Source organism: Lycium barbarum, chromosome 11 (assembly GCF_019175385.1).
Source record: "Lycium barbarum isolate Lr01 chromosome 11, ASM1917538v2, whole genome shotgun sequence".
In the NCBI taxonomy this organism is placed as follows: Eukaryota; Viridiplantae; Streptophyta; class Magnoliopsida; order Solanales; family Solanaceae; genus Lycium; species Lycium barbarum.
Genome location: NC_083347.1, coordinates 26,001,503 through 26,017,331, shown reverse-complemented (window position 1 = coordinate 26,017,331; position 15,829 = coordinate 26,001,503).

Genomic DNA, 15,829 nt, shown 5'->3' with positions numbered 1-15,829 from the left:
GGTGTCACTAAATTTGATCAAAGATTCCTTTTTTCCAACTGGGTTTTTCCCAATTTCCAACTGGGTGTCTCTAAATTTGATCAAAATTCCATTTTTTTCAACTGGGTTTTGCTTAATTTCCAACTGGGGGTCTCTCAGTTTGAACAGAGTTTCCATTTTCGTAAGTGGGTTTTGCTCAATTTTCAACTGGGTCTCTCTCAATTTGATCAAAAATTCCATTTTCTCCACTGGGTTTTGCAGAATTTCCAACTCGGTCATAGTCAATTTGATCAAAAATCCTATTTTCCCAACTGAGTATCTCTAGATTTGACCCAAAAAAAAAAAAAAACTCTTGTTCCTCTTCCATACAACGAACCCATTCATTGAATGCATGTGGGAAGAATATCAGTTTATCGTTTTTTTTTATGGATTTTTTTATTTAAAGAAGAAGAAATTGGGTGTCTTTATTCTTGATGTAAGGAATTTGTGGGTTTCTAAAGTTGAGAGAGTGAAAAGGAGAAGAGAGACACCAATGGAATCACCCTTAAAATTTGTTCTTACCACCAAAGTTTGAGGCTTCACCAATGAAAAAATAGATGCGGGTGATGATGAGTTCCACCACCGTCGCACAATGGCGATAGCACGAAATCATGGTAACGAGGGAGGGTGTGGTTCGGTTTTCATTGGTTGCGGCTCCACCACCAACGCCGACCACTGTCCTTATCCCTTTCTGTTGGCCGGAAATAGAAACCATCGTGTTTTAATTTGGAATAGGATGGAACGGGTTTTGGGTCGGGTATGATTTTTTTTTTTAAAGTGATGGGTTGGGTTGGGCAGCCCAATGAAGAAGAAGACCCAAAAAAAAAAAGGAAAATTGGGCAAAAAAAGCCTCTCATGTGCCTGTGATGTGTGCATTACACACATTTTGCCATGTCAGCAAAAAGTATTCAATAGGTATAAATTTGAAGTAGTTTAGGTATCAAATTGGAACAAGCTTAGATTTAGGTAGCCATGAGAAAAATGTGACAAAGTTTAGGGGGCTATCTATGACTTTTGCCATTAATAATTGATGCAAGCTATCATGCATCCAACATATTCTTAATTAATATCCGAGGCATGAATAATTCATGACACTAAGCATGCTTGATCATATAAAACCTAATGACATAATCTTTTGAACAATCCCTTCATTTTCCGAGCATACACGTCTTTTTTTTTCTCTCCGAAGTTGCTAGGCATGATGAGGTATGTTTAAAAAAATTAATGCTTTCTAAGTATCCTCATTTGGTATTTTTCTAATGAGTCATGGTAATTAATGTGTTAACTATTTAGTCCTCATTCTAATTAATGATCTCATTCTCCAAAACAGACTGGAGAAATAAAACTCAAATGTTTTACTTAATTTCATTGTTTTCCAAGGATAATTTAGTATACAGTAAGACCTCTCTATAACAGCATCTACATATAACAGCACCTGTCTGTAACATCCGCATTTTACTTCTTTATAAAATCATTTTACCTATAACAACAACGGTCAACTTTATAACAATACACTCTTTGTAAAATTACCCCCCATATAACAATTATCTTCCTCTTCGATAATATAATAATTAACCATCTTTATAAAAATAGAATATATGTAGTTACTTGGACTGGGATAGAAAATTCAACGGTTCATCTCCTAGATTCCCTTCAAGGAAAGCAGTTGCATACCCGTTTGCTGAAAGTTTGGATACGAATCTTCGTCAATTCAAATGTTATATTACCACTAAGAGATTAGAATACGAAACAATCTACGATTTTAAATTCCTTCCATCAATCTTAAAGGAATTTAATTTTCAAGTAGATTTAAAATGTGTGCCTTAGAGCTCAAAACTTTACGCATTCAGTTATGAATTTATTGAAATTGTGTTAACTTTCTTTAGTTAGTGAAGTATGCGTCGCTTTGAGATTTAAAATTTAAATAATTTTGTTATTTTTTTATACCATCTAAAAATAAAAAATTAGATTTTATGCATCTTTATAAATAGCCAACTATTATTTAAATGTCAAATGTTATTATAGGTGTATAACAACCATTCTCTATAATAGCAAAAAAGAATTGGGCCCAACGATGCTGTTATAGAGAGGTTTGATGAAAAATGACTAATGACTCTCTTAATTAATACTTTCAGCTTTCCACAGAAAAACGACATACCCGATAGGTCGGGTTGGTTCCATTTTTTTATTTACCAAACCAAAACCAACTATATCGGATTTTTAAATTTATAGGCCAAATCAAAACAATAAAGGTCGGTTTTTCTATCTCGATTTTTTTGATTTTTCGGTTTGGTTCGGGTTTTTCAATTTTTTTCCGGATAAGGTTTCCATAACATAAAATGTATTTAGTGCTTCGAAATATTTCTTCTATCTAGCGAGGTACAACAATTATATGATTCTTTCCAAGAAAATGTTACAAAAAGTGATATGAATCTTGACATTATGCTAAAATATAGTGTCACCAACAATAACGATAATAAAAAATTTTTTAAAAAAAACTGATAAAACAAGTAAGGTTAATAAGAAATAATGAAAATGAATTATTTTGATTTGAATTTGTTTTTGAGTTACTAACATCTATATGGGCGATAATTTTATAGCAAATTTATTGGACCATTCAAAATTGTAAGTCTAACATGAAATAATATGTTGAGAAACATAAACTATGAAAAAACTTAAGGAATACTTGTGATTAAATATTTTAGGTATAAAATATTTTTTTAAATGTATATATATAAAATTTCGGTTTGGTTTAACTTTTTTAGTTAATTAAAAACCAAAACAAATTAATTAAGTTCGGGTTGAATACTTGCGATTAAATATTTTAGGTATAAAATATTTTTTTAAATGTATATATATAAAATGTCGGTTTGGTTTAAATTTTTTAGATAATTAAAAACCAAATCAAATTAAGTAAGGTCGGGTTTTATTTTCCAATAGAAAATCAAACCAAATTACTAATTGATTTTTTTTTATTTGACTCGATTTATTGATTTGACGCAGTTTATCGATTTTCATTGAACAAGATCATGAACATCTCGATGAGAAAAACATATTGCATTATAAGCTCAACAACATTTTTCTTTTCCTCTTTTTTCTTTTGACAAATAATAACTGCAGAGTGGGATTATGCTTATAAAAATTCATTGGGGTAATACTCTTTTTGTTTAAACCAATAGTCAAAAGTCGGTTTTTTACTTCCAAAGCTAAACTACTATCGTACACCAAAAGGTTCTTATTCTCATTGGAGCAATCACACTTCACTTAGTCAAATACTCACTTTACGTGTTATATTCTAGTCCATGTCTCTTGTCAATATCAAACTAAGAGCCCGTTTGGATTGGCTTACAGCTTAAAGCTGTTTGCAGCTTATAAGCTGAAAAAAATAAGTTGAGGTAGTCCAACTTATTTTTTTTGGCTTATAAGCTGCTTTAGATAAACTAAGTCAAATGGGTCCAATTATTTTTTTGAGCTTATTTTAAGCATAAAATGACTTTAAGCTGGCCAGCCAAACACTCAAAAAAGCTGAAAACAGCTTATAAGCCAATCCAAACGGGCTCTAATTAACAAACTCAATTACTCAAAAGAAAACTATTTGGAAAATCTCAAGTTCTTCAGTTTTTCTTTTATTTTTAGGGACTCTTGATAGATGAGAAAAATGTTTACAATAGAGACGTTTAGTTGATTAGACTACTAACTCAATAAATACATACATACCACCTTACTTGATGCATGATTCACCAAAATATTTTTTTTTAATGATAGAAATTTCTTTAGTATTTTCCCATAGCTTTGTTTATACATACCGTCAATACTCAGCAATTAAAACGAATAATCAATCGAGATTTGAAATTGTAAAACTAAGCATAGTCGACGCTTTTGTTCTTCCTCTATTTCTTCTGCTTTTTTTTTTCTTTTTGTTTTTCTTCGATCGAGAGAGAGAGAAACAATATATATACCCCCACTCTACCCCAACCCCCACACCTTAAAAGGATATTTAATCCCTCTATTCAAGTTTATGTGATATTATTTTATTATTAGTTCATTTCAAACGGAATATATATGTTAGGAAATAATTTATTTAATTAATTTAATTTCTTAGTTACCTTTAGTGAGATTTCAAAAATCTTTATTTGTTTCTCAAACTTTATGTAAGTTGAATCAGTGCCGGAGTCAAGAATTAATCAAATAAGGGGATTCAAAAAACAAAATCTTATGACAAGGGAATTGAATAATATATATGTGTGTGTGTGACAAGGCCCTATTTACATAATTTAAAGAAGGGGGATCAATTGAACTCCTTGCACCCCTCTGTCTCCACCCCTAAGTCGAACTACATCATAAATTGGAATGGAGGGATTAACAATTTATAAGTCTTCACGTTGGAGTCACTTAATCAAATAACTGATACAATATTTTAATAAAGATTATGTATTTAGTTTGTCACTTAACTTTCTTTGAAGCCGCAAGTCCATTAGTATATATATTCAAGAGAGCACAAGTGGAGCATAAGCAAGTTTTTAAATTACAAGCTGGCAGTAGTAGTTTAATTTTCTCTCTTCAAAATGGTGAAAATAATGGCGAGGGTGAGATCATTTGGATCGAGAGAGAAGAAATTATCTACTGCCTATAGCTATAGTGATTATGTGAGGAGTGATGATGATCATGAGAGAAATCAAGTGATTAGAAAAGGATACATCCCTGTGCTTGTAGGAACTGAAGATCAAGAAATGGAGAGAGTGATGATACCAATGAAGTTGATGAAGGATCCTTGTATTGTAACCTTACTTGAAATGTCTGCTCATGAGCTTGGCTACAATCAACCTGGAACCTTAAGGATTCAGTGTCAAATTGAACACTTCAAAAGAATTCTACACACCATCTCCAAAAGAAAGTGACTTGCTCTTGGTTGGCCTTGAACTCCGGAGGATTTTAGGGTGAAATCAACTTTATTATCTGATGACAAGGCGTGAGAGATTATATATGATGATTTATTCAATAAGAGATTATTGCTTGAACATGCAGTACCAACTAGTACATCCTAGGACATAGAACTTATTATCTAATATATAGCAATCCATATCACTTATCCCATATATGTCATTTATATCTAGGACTCTTAGAGCTTATCTTTTTGTAAGTGATGCACCTATTTTGAGTGTATCTATTTCAATATAAATAGATGCAATATTGGCTCTCTTCATTCACTGAGTCATTCACTACAATCTATCATGAAATTAGAGCCAAGGTTTTGTGAGCCGTTTGAACATTCATGTTCTATTGTTCTAGGCTTCTATCTCTCAACTGCTCGTACAATTGCTTTCCTTTTCTCTCTATCTATCCATTTAGCCAATTGAGCCATCAAGTAATATTTCTTTAAGCCCATTCATCAGCCTGTTGATCCTAATATGCCTCCTATGACCAACCCCATTAAGCCACCGCCGCCTCCTCAGCTCCTCCTCCCCCCCTCTTTTCCTTTCTAAAAAGATCTATGGGTTACACATGCGAGGATGTGTTAAAGAATACATTGTCTCTCATTTGTTGTGTAGGGGTTTTCAAAGAGGTTTATAATTAATGAATTCTCTATGATGGTGAGTCCGATGAGGTTCCAGTTGAAGCAGATGCAGATCTTCCTCCTAATCCAAAACCTACCCCTGCAGATCCCATAGTAGAACTTAGGAGATCTCCTAAAATAGCTAGGTCTCCATTGTGGATGCATGACTATGTTTTTTCTCTAAGTAATCATAATTTCACTTATCCAATCTCCTCTTCCATTGACTATGCTCAACTATCTCAATCCTATAATAGTACCCTATCAACTTATTCAGCCACCACAGACCACAGATCAAGATGGGTAGATGCTATGGAACTTGAGATTGCAGCTTACTTGGACCATTGTAGATCTACCTCTTCGAAAGAATCCTTTAGGGTGTAAATGAATCTTCAAAGTTAAGTACAAAGCTGTAGGAGATGTTGAAAGGCTCAAGACAACGTTAGTTGCCAATTTTTAGAATTATAGAGAAGGCCTGGACTACAAGGAAAAATTCTATCATATAAACAAAATGGCCACAATCAGGTCAATCATTGCATTTGCAGCCTCCAAACAATGGTTTATCTACCAGATTAATGTTCATAGTGCATTTCTACATGGTAATCTTCTAAAAGAGGTATACGTGCTTACTGGGTAGATGGAGACTTAGAAGGTCAACAAACTCCACAAACTTCTGTATGGCCAAAACAGGCATGCCCAGAAATGGAACTTGAAGTTAACTGAAGCACCGATACAGAGTCATTTTAACAGAGTCATTGTAATTACTCCTCAGTTACTAGAAACAATCACCAACGACTATGTTAGACAAGAGAGGGTCTACAAAAGAAGTTCAAGATAAAGAATCAAGGTACACTCAATTTTTTTCTAGGCATCGGCTTTGCCAGATTAATAATTGTGATGTATCAAAGGAAAGATGCTCTGGAATTAGTATCTGAAATTAGACTAGGTGGAGCAATCCACTAAAGATGAATCAGAAGTTGACATCTTTGGAATATGATTGTGTTAAATAGAACAATGGAACAACATCTCCTGATAAGGTACTAAAAGACCTTAGAGGCTATCAAAGGCTAGTGAGGAAGCTGCTATAACTTACAATGGCTAAACCTGCTAAAGCTTTTATAGTACAGGTTATAAGTCAATACATGCATTCTCCAGAAAAACATCCGCATATTGAGGCTGCACTGATAGTAGTAAAGTACAGAAAGGCGGCCCCTGGACTAGGATTGCTTATGCCTGCTAAAGGCTCAAACAAGTTGTATGTGTACTGTGTGATTCAGATAGGGGAGCATGTTTGCAAACCAGTAGATCTATAACTAGCTACTTACTAACATTTGAGAATGCATTGATATCTTTGAAGCCCAAGAAACAAGAGACGATCTCTAGGAGCTACGCTGAGGCTAAATTCAGAACAATGGCCTCATGTGTAGCTGAAGTAATTTGGTTTGTTGAATTGTAAAAGAAACTCGGAAATGATGTACCTATACCAGTTGACTAGAAGTATGACAGTAAAGTTGTAATTCAGATTGCAACTAACCCAATTTTTCATGACTGGACCAAGCATGTCCCTTTGTAAGAGAAAGAATAAGTCCAGGTTTGATCAAAACTCAATGCGTATACCAAAAATCAACTAGTAGACTTACTGACCAAGGGCCTTAGAGAGCTCAATTGGGAGTGAAGAACCTGTTCTGCCCTCAGCTTGAGAGGGAGTGTTGGAGTAACAAGCGGAGTACCTAATGTGTATGGAAGTTGTGATGCATAGCGAGGTAACGAACACACTATAGGTATTGTTAACAGTGTTTTAAAAGGTGTTTTCGGGCGAGCCCCGGGGCAAGCCTCGGGGCGGGGCGTATCAAAAAGGCCCCGGGGTGATGGTTCGAGGGGAAAGTATCAAAAGGCGTATGCCCAGCAATTCGAGGCGTACGTCTGGGCATTTGGGGCGTAAGCCCAGAAAACCTCTTCAAATTAAAACAAAATTTGTTAAATAAGTCCTCAATATAATGCCCAAATTCTCAAAAGTCAACTAGTAATTACTCAAATATTTTAAAAAGGAACCGAAACATTAAATTTAAAAGTCACGACCTTTTTTTATTGCTAGAATGCCTAATATATGTTCTTTTCCAATTATTTATCTTGTCTTCTACTATCTCAAAAAAGTAACGAGCAGTCACTTGTGCTTGTAAATAGCGTATAATAAATTGTTCTGATTAGTTTTTTTGTGGGGATGGAGCATATATTTATAGTTTTCTTCATTTTTATTCTATTTTACCTATTTAAAAGTATTTATTATAATTATATCCTTTTATGAAATACTAAAAATTAAAGTCCCATGAGGCTTACGCCCCGTGCCTCGGGGCTTACGCCTCGCTGAGGCAGACGTAAACGCCTCGCCTTACGCCCCCGCCTTTTAAAACACTGGTATTGTAGTATAAGTTCAGTGAATTAAAATTAATTCAGTTAGTTTGTTAAGTAGGTAATTAGATGCTAGTCGAGTTAATGATGTATAAAATAGCTCTCATATAGATATGTCAAGCCTAAAAATTAGGGCGAGATGTGATGGGTACACGACAGTAACTGCTTGTCCAGAGAACCCTGAACTAGCTAATTAACAAGATGGATATCACTTGATTTGTCTAAATTAATTAGAGAGATATACTTAATCATTCAGGTCTATAAGTGAATACCGGAAACAGATATTGAAATCCACAAAATCCTCATTAGGATAAATCATAAATCTCTAGGAATACTACAAATATACTATCCCCAGGGCATTTTTCGAAATATAAAACGAAAGTCTAAAGTAATATAAAAAGGAAAGTCTAAAGCAATATGCTGTCATGCTTGGAGTGTAATTTGCGGTATTGCATCAAGAAAAGGAAAGTTGACACTCAGGGGCTAAGTAACTCTAATAGGATGTACCAATAAGTCTCATAGACTACCTCTTCAATAACGAGACTTTCTGGGTTAAAGGTACAAATAGCAAGAACATGAAATATCACATACGTTGGAAACTGACATATACAAATAAGGAAAGCTGTAACTAGAGACTGCGTGCTGCCAACTGCAAGTAGATTGTGAGTTGGACTGTAAACTGAATAACTGACATGTAAAAAGATGCATAAATAATTTTGAAAGCAAATAATTTTCATATGAAAAAAGTTTTCATGTAGTGGCCCTGTGTACGTGACACACATGGGGTGTCGGCCCATCCTCTACAAATTAAAATAAGTTGGCGCCTACAGATGTGGTATAGCTAACCTTGGACCTCAATCCTCATGACTCTCACGCAATGAAGGTTGGCAGATGCGGAGCCAGGATTTAAAGTTTATGGGTTCGGAATTCTAGTTCTTTTAAGTTACTGAGTTCTAGATTAATAATTTGCACATATTCAATAATTTTCTTAAGACAAATATAACGTCTGGGCCGAAGTTATTAGGTTCGGCTGAACCCGTAATCAATACATTGGCTCCGCCCCTGAAGGTTGGTCTCTTCTCCCTTCTGAGTCTGGATGTGATCACAGCTAAATTTGATTTGAGCATATAAACGTGGCAATGCAATCCACATGACATCTAATGGTTCGTAATTCGTTTAATGTAATTTCTAGAATTGACTAAATAAATCACATAAGTTATGAAAGATGTCTAACAGCGCATGTACGTCTCATACTTTTTTACTTAGGGCTGAACTAAAAATTATAATAGGGTAAACTGAGAGCTAATTGTCAAGAATATTATCTATGCCATTTTATTGAACATGTGGGGCACATAAGTTTTGCTAGAATTCCAATTTAGTAAGTTAGTACGAGTTTATTCAAAATCTCATGTTCGCTATGCAAATTTAACGCACAGTTTATGGTTCAGCTGACGTTTGGGGTAGAAAAATAACCCATAGTACATATCTACTAGTTATATCACGTTATTGGGCCTTACAAGAAAGTCGGATTTTCTCATCAATGGAATGTGCCCTCTTTACTCTTTGATATTACCTTTCTTAATGCCGTTCCTCGCGCTAGCTCAAAGCTTTTTTCTCAACTTCATAAATGACTTTTTAATTTGGTATCAGAATCATTCCAACTCTTTATTTATTCAATGTTGGCCTCATATTGTATTGTTCATGCTCCATATGTTCAATGCTCCATATGTTCAATCTGGGCATGCGGGAGATGTTGAAGTCCTATATCGCTTGTGAGAAATATGTTGGCCCCTTTATGTAGATTTAGGCAATTCTCATTTTATAAGCTAGCTTTTAGAGTTGAGTTACGCCCGTGATCAAATTTTCTAGAAAGGTACATATAATGACATCTATCAGTATCAAACTACATGATTGATCCAGATGTTTGGTGCCATATTTAACACCGGACATCGATCTATTTAATTGATTGATGCAAGCAATATCATGCATCCAATATATTCTTAATTATATTTTGAAGGCATGACTAATTCCTGGCACTAAGTATGCTTGATGATATCAAACCTAATGACATAATCCATTGACCCTTCATTCTCCGACCATAAAAGTCTTTTTTGCCTCCAAAGTAGCTAGGCATGATAAAGTATGTCCAAAACATAATCATTTGGTGTTTTCCTAGTAACGCATGGTAATTTATGTGTTATAACTATTTAGGCCTCACTCTAGTTAATGCAGATTTATTCTCCAAAACAGACTAGAGAAATAAAATTCATATGTTTTACTTTCATTTTTTTCCAAGGATACTTTAGTATATTTACTTTTGAAAAATGACTAGATCTCTTAATATTTTTCAGCATTCCATAGAAAAAGAAAACGGACGACATACACCAGTAAAGAGTGTAGAGATCATGAACATCTTGATGAGAAAGACATAATGCACTATAAGCTCAACAACATTAATTTTTCTTTTGACAAATAAACCAATAGTCAAAAGTTTTTTTTTTTTTACCACTTCCAAAGCTAAAGTACTATCGTACACCAAAAGGTTCTTATTGGAGGCCTAAATGTGTTAACTGGTTTCAACCGGACCGGACCGGTAACCGGTTAACAAACCGGCCGGTTCCGATTTACCGGTTAAAAACCCGAAACCGGAACCGGTCCGGTTCAAACACGTCCAAACCCTCTCTTTTTTTTTGTATAGTATATATATATATATTATAGTATTTATTAGTATATTGTAGGTATATTTACATATGTTATATAAGTTTATAAGTAAAATTTATATATTTACTGACTAACAGGCTAACAGCAAGTCAGCAATACATCATATACGTGTGTATATATATATTAAGTTATATGCTTAAGTTATACTACATATACCTAAAATATAGTAAGAATATACTTATATATATCAATATACTTAGGTTATACAACTTATATATATATATATATATATATATATGTTTAAGTATACTATATATACTTATAACTTATATATTATAACTTAAGTTATTTATAGCTTAATTTTTTTCTAAGTTTATAAATTCGTGTATATATATATATATATATATATATATATATATATATATAATGTTTAATTTATATGTATACTATATATTATAAGTATATTCTTAATATATTTTAGTTATTTTTCAAGTATATAACTTTCTAGTTTTTAATTTAAGTAGATGTATATTATAAGTATATTCTTAGTATATTTTATGTATATTCCTAACTTAATATAAGTAAAAATATGAACACAAGGAAATAGAAGAAGGCTCAATGAGCCACATATTTTATTCATTCTTGGATAACATTTATTTGCAAGTTGTAGTTTTTTTTTTTAACTTGCAAATAATACATGAGTTGTAAAGAAATAGTAGAATAATAAAATCACCAATTCTCAATCATTTGGTTAATTTCCCCCATATCATATTCGGCCATGGAGATATCTTCAAAGTCTTCCATTTGGTCCGGTCCACTTGCTATCAAATCTTCAATCTCTTCCTCTTCGCCTTCCTCCGCTTCTAAGTTTTGGTTGCGTCGCTCCGATCTAATCCAATCGCGAATGCACACTAGTACTTGTAAGCTAAAGCCGGATAATGAGTGTCTATGGTCTCCAATTTGTTATCTTCCTTGGCTAAATGCACTCTCCGAAGCCACGGTTGATACTTGAACCGTAAGGATATCTCGACTCATTCTTGAGAGTATCGGATGACTTGCCTTGTATTTCTTCCATCATGCTAAGACGTCCAACTCATCTAGTTCCTTGATATCCACATTTGGATGCATCAAATAAAAGTGATATTCATCAAAGTTTGCACTACAAGAAGGAGTTGGATGTGAATGTAAAATTTTTAAACCCGACAAGACCTTTTTGCTACTTTGAGAAGTAGTAGGGTGTGGAGCAACGGGTGTAGCATGTTCTTTCAAATTATAATAATGAGTAAAAACTTTTCTAAACTCGTCATCAATAGCGAGTTCGGCTTCAGCTAAAGGTGGTTGAACTCCCTCTTCAATTTCTAAAAATGTATAAATTTGACCAACCAATGCTTTAGTATAAGACACTTTTAAACAAGGATTTAAAAGAGAACCCAATATAAATAAAGTTGGGATGGAAAAAAAATACTTCTTAAATTTTGTTGTCATATAAAAAATAGCCGCTTGATAACCGGGTTTATATTTATACTCTTATAAAACTCTAGCTATTTCCGCTAAGTAGGCTAAAATTCCGGTTACTGTGGGATAGAATTGTTTAGAAAAAGCAAGAGTTGCATTATAAAAAATTTCTAAGAGTTCAACACATTCCTTAACATCTTCCCAATCTGTAAAATTTAACCAATCATCACTATTAATATTATATTTGTTGTGAACTTGTTGTATGGAAATCCTATACTCATATGCTTGTTGTAGCATAATGTAAGTGTAGTTCCACCTAGTCTCAATTTCTACTTGAATTTTCCTAGGTCTAAGGTTATTTTCCACACAAGCACTCTTAAAATCTCTAATTCTTCCCCTATTAGCATTACAAAAAGAAACGCAACCGCATCTCTAACTTTTTGAATAGAATCGTCAAAACGCACAAGACCATCATTAACAATTAAGTTTAAAATGTGACAACTACATCTTACATGAAAAATATTTTTTAGCGGAGGGTTTAATTCTCTTTTTAAAAGACCAATCGCCTTTGTATTATTAGAAGCATTATCTAAAGCAATACAAAGTATTTTTCTATAAATGTTAAAAAATCTCATAATAGTAAACATTGAATCCGCTAAAAATTTTCCATCGTGATGACCTTTTCCTTCATCATATAAAAAAGCTATAATTCTTTTTTGCATAACCCAATTTTCATCAACCCAATGACATGTAATAGCAAAAAAAATCTAACTTGTTAAGACTAAGACCCAAATCAGCGGTAAGAGAAACATTACAATTTAAAGAATTAAATACATGGCGCAAATAAAATCTATATTTTTTATACAAATCTATAACATCCGCTCTACAAGTACTTCTAGGAATACCCTCAAATGACGGATTATAACAACGTTGAATGTAAGTAGCAAACCCCGAACCCGAAGGAAAGAAAAATGGTAAACAATCATAAGCTACCATTTTAGCTATTTCTACACGCTCTTTTTTCTTGTCATACTTAAAAATTTTACCAGTTCGTGGGTCTATCGTCATTTGAATACCCCCACATTTGAACCCGTTTGCTCTCCCCAAACATCCATATGTTTCTTTCTCATATGAGCATTTAGTGTACCCGTTCCACTATCCTTACTAGTTTCTTGCTTAAAAGTAAATACTTGTCCACATAGGGTACATTTAGCTGTTTGGCTTTCCCTATCCTTAGTCATGTATTTCTAAATTTTAGCGGTTGGCTTACGAGTTCTAGGTGGTTTGTCTTGTGTATGTGATTGTGCAGGACATGTATCTCCTATGGGATTTTCGGGGGCTTGTGTTTCATCATCATCATCATCATCATCAATTTCACTAAAAGTGTCGATATAATGTTGTTGCATTGCCTCATGATCTAAAAGTGGATTTCCACCAACATCAATACGTAAATTAGGTGTTTCTTCCACAAATGTTTCCTCATTAAGCCCATGCCTAACAATACCACTACTACTGGCACCACGTCTAAATCTCTTCGCCATTATTAAATAGAATTAATTTAAATCATACTCAAATAAATCACAAGAAAATAAATTGCAACAAATTAAATTTCTAGAATTAAATTGCGTAAATTAAATTGCGAAAAATAAAGATAGAGTTGGAAAGAAGGTACCAAATTGCCGGACTAATTTCCAACAAAGTGAAGGCGGCTAAATTGCAAATCCAACAAAGCTACTTTGAATTGTTGCAAAATCACCAACTCCACCAACAATTTTATAATTGCAAAATTAATAATTGAAACTATAATAAGACTTTATAATATTTATTTGAGAGAAATTTAAAGTGGCTAATTGTTGCAAAGTAACTATAATTGAGAGATTGAGATTTGAGAGAAAGAGAAAAGTGAATTGGTGTGGATTAAAATGAAAATGGAGAGGGGTTTATATAGGGGTGGGGGATGGGTTAATGTTACACCTCGGAAATTTTTTCGTTCATGCACAGTGAATTGACTGACGAAGGGCATGATGCATACAATGTTTTGACAAGTAATAAATAATATTTAATGATTCTAAATGAGATTTCGAGGACATTTGAGGTAGGAGACGAAAGTTGTTAAGGAAAGCAAGGTATATGTTGTGTGTCGGGCAAGAATTTCGAGTATCGAATTAATGATGGCTTAATGACATTTTGGAGAAGAGTTACAATGTCCCTTATACTGGTAATGAAGTTTTAAGTATGTGTCAAGAAGGATCCATAAGCCAAATATGGGCATAAGCCATCCCAAAAGGGCGATTTAAGGGAACATTTTCGGATGATCTGACTTGGAGGGGCCAAAACGCCATTATAAGTTTGGAATTTGGAAAAATCTCTAGAAATGAAAGTTGTAGCTAATTGAAAGATCTTTTCAACCATAGGTCGTGGGCCCTCACAGAATATCGGGATCAAAAGTTATGGTCATTCTACGACAGACAGTTCGGGGTGAAATATCACATTCTGACGCACTTTGCGGCGCAACATGCGGCTCGCAAGTACGACATGCGGCTCCGCAGTTCCACCGCAAAGTGTGCCAGTGAGAGTTGGTCAGCTGGAAAGCTTTGCGACCCAAGATGCGGCTCGCAGAGCATGCTTTGCGTCTCGCAAAGCGTGCCGCATGTTGTGTCAGTCCAGAATCTTCTGGACCATTATATGTAGACCCAACTTCGTTTCTAACTCATTATTTCACCATTTTTGGTCCTAAAAACCTCTAGAACCCTCTCTAACATTTCATCCACAAGAAAAATCAAAGGAAACCAAGATTAACAACATCAAATTCATGAACCCAAGTGTGTGAAACTCAAGTAGGATTCATCTTCTTCATGAAAATCCTGAGGAAGGTGAAGAAGGGTTTTGGTGATAAAGGGAGGATTCAACTCTAAGCTTGTTCCACCATCATCTAAGGTATGTTTCATGGTTTTATTGTGTTGTTTAAGGTATTGGAAAGCTAAGATACTTGGATTGTAGAAAAGCATGGAAAATGAGTTTTGGAAGGATGAGTAGTGTCACTATTGAATGGTAGTTGAATGAAACCATGAACGTTGATATGTTGTGATCATGAGTATGTTATAAATGATGTTTAGACCATGAAATGTGATGTATGAGGAAAATGTGACGATAAGCTAAAACCACTAAATGTGGAGAAATCGGAGGAAATTGGTGGATTTTGCTAAATGTATATAAATAATGATTGTTGGTTTCTATATTGTGATTATGGTTGCGAATGTTTGGGGAGCTGAAATAGAATATGGGAAACGTAGTAGAAACAAAGGAAATGCTGCCCAATTTTCCCTAAAAATAGTAGTCCGTTCTTATAATTGCTTAGCTAACGACGGCATGAATTCTCTTGAAGGTAGAGACGTGAGCATTGAAGGAGAACGAACAAGCAATAGAATAGCTAAACGACAAAGGTATGTAAGGCTAGTCCCTTCTTTCTAAGGCATGATTCCTATGATAGTATTTTCCTTACCTCTCCATGACTCTCCTACTTTCCGGAAAACTAAGAGCCTATGTTCATGAATAGTCATATGGGATAAGATAAGAGGTATGTTACGAATGTAGTAATGATGATGATGAGTCTAAGTCTAAAGATACTAAGGCCTATAATATTATGGTTCTACAAGCTAATGATCCACATTTCGATCCATTGATATTGTTCATTGGCTACACTCACCTTATATGCTAATTCCTTCAAGGTGGGGC